This window comes from Microtus oregoni, unplaced genomic scaffold (genome assembly GCF_018167655.1).
Source record: "Microtus oregoni isolate MIOR12 unplaced genomic scaffold, Mior012 000007F_ref0000211, whole genome shotgun sequence".
Lineage (NCBI taxonomy): Eukaryota > Metazoa > Chordata > Mammalia > Rodentia > Cricetidae > Microtus > Microtus oregoni.
Genome location: NW_024543066.1, coordinates 5,981,107 through 5,983,381, shown reverse-complemented (window position 1 = coordinate 5,983,381; position 2,275 = coordinate 5,981,107). Strand labels below are relative to the sequence as shown.

General features: G+C 43.4%; 1 long non-coding RNA gene across 1 annotated transcript; it reads right to left on the bottom strand.

The window, feature by feature from the left end:
* Positions 1-491: 491 nt before the first annotated feature.
* Positions 492-1,562, bottom strand: LOC121450490. Its single transcript, XR_005974617.1, has 2 exons — positions 1,427-1,562; positions 492-701 (listed from the first exon to the last, which is right to left on the bottom strand). It is a non-coding gene; the product is annotated as an uncharacterized LOC121450490 (long non-coding RNA).
* Between the last annotated feature and the right edge of the window lie 713 nt (positions 1,563-2,275).

The following is a 2,275-nucleotide window of genomic DNA, read 5'->3' as shown; positions in this document are numbered from 1 at the left end:
TCCTTTCTATGCAGTTTGGAATGTGCAGAGAATAGTGTTGCTCACATTTAAGTGGGCACTTCCTGCCTCAATTAGGAAGGAGTCAAATGACCCTTTCACAGGGGTCACATCAGATATATCCTGCAATCCGATATTTATATTATGGTTCATAAGAGTAGAAAAATCAAACCTTTGTCAGTTGCAGGGTTGGTGAAGATCTTCTCCCAGTCAGTGGGTTGTCTTTTTGTCTTAGTGACAGTGGATAGAGGTGGGCAGTCCTTGGGCTTCCCACAGGTCAGGGAACCCTGATTGCTCTTCGAGCAGATGAGGGGGGGGACTTGATTGGGGGAGGGGGAGGGAAATGGGAAGCGGTTGTGGGGACGAGGCAGAAATCCTTAATAAATAAATAAATTTAAAAAAATAAATAAATAAAAAAGGAAAAAAAATAAAAAAAAAATAAAAAAAAAAAGAGTAGAAAAATCAGTTGTGAAGTAACAATGGAAACAATTTTATGGTTGGGGAGGTCACCACAACATGAGGAACTGTATTAAAGGGTCACAGCGTTAGGAAGGTTGAGAACCACCGCTCTAGCAGTCTAGAGCTACTGGGTGGCTTCCTGCCATTATTGCCACTGTCACAATGCAGAGATGCAGCGGCCACAGCCTCTGATACTGCATCGATACCTTCCTCTTCCTCCTTCTTCACGTTCTCATCTCAGGCTCCTGTATGAATGACAAAAATCAAAAGTAGGTGGGAGGAGACAGCTGGAGAGAAACCTTTCATTGAGTTTGCTGTTGCCACACCAGTGCCCTCTCAGAGGGGTGTCTCCCGGTTGGCTCATGGAATAAACTGAAGAGCCCTCTTTGGTAGCCACAATGGTATCTGTAGCAAATATGACAGACCATCACGTAAATGAAGGAGTGTATTTACATCAGTCATAATCCTTCTGCTGGGCCACCAAGCCATGTCCCCCTCTGGTTGGATGGTTTCATGCTTCAAGGCTTTTTAGGGTTTGTGGAGGCTTGTGAGGACAAAGCATTCAGCTCAAACTGTTTGAAACAGTCATAGTCTAGACAATACCTTGAGGTGCTGGATTTGTGCTTGAGCAGCAAGCAGCTGTGGTTGTAGGACAGCTTCCTCAAGGCATGCATGGGTGTTAAAATGGCTGGTGCTGACAGGAAGGTGATCCTTCTGAAGGCTTGACTGATGACAGTCTTTCATTCAAGGCCACCAGGGTATCCGGAAAGGGTCTAATAGCTAAGGATGACTTTTAGTTTCTAACTCCAGACCCTCCATATTTCTTGGTCTGTGAGCTCCCATCTCCAAAATCTCAATGACTAGTCATATTAAAACATGGTGATGCTGATTCTCTTGTGTTCCTCTTTTACTTGGAAGGACCCTTGGGATGACAATAGGCTCATGGGATGATCTTGAGCAATCTCCTCACCTCATAGTCAGCTCTTCTCCCTTCCCATATCATGTTAGAGGTCCTGAGGGCTGGGGCAGGAACGAGAAGACACATTGATCTGCTTCTCCGCTGGGGCTCAGCTAACATACCCTTTAGGAGTTCAAATTTGCCCGTGTGCTGTGTGAACTGGTAAAAGCAAGAATCCCTGAGGGGCAGTTAACTGTCCAGAGAGGAAATGAGAATTGTGCGCTCAGCACCAAAAAGAGCAAGGGTCAAAAGCAAAAGGTCAGTCACACTTGGCAAATCACAGGGGAGTGAGGTCAGAGTTCAGAGAATGGCTCCCAGGTACGGTCTATTCTACAAGCAGTGTCCAAACCTGTGACCACCCCAAACCATGAACAAATCATTTAATTCAGTTAAAAAAGAAAGCAGTGAACTGTAGTTTAAAAAAATGGGTTTTAAAAATGAAACTAAAACCCATCTTGAGAAAATCTGGTGAGCCTGACATCTGAAAGAGCAAGAAAATTAAAAAAAAAAAAGAAGAAGAAACATTTGTTTGTTTGTTTTTATAGATATGAGAGTGAAGAGTTTAGGAATAGAATATAGAAATAAAGGATCTGGTCCAGGAATATAGAAATTAAAAAGTTGTAAGCCCAAACACATTTTGGGAGAAAAGAAGTAAATAAAGCTGGCAGCCACTGTTAACCTTTAACAAACTCTTTCTGCCTTAAGAGCAGACATCCTGGCAGCCACTGTGTACAGGGATAAAGTTTTAATAATTGTCTCCTGCTTCCCAGCTTCCCAGCTGGGCAGGTACTGGGGACAAAGGTTAGCTTCTAACTATGCCTCTATGGGATCCTTTGCTTGTAGTCCCTTAATTTTTATCTG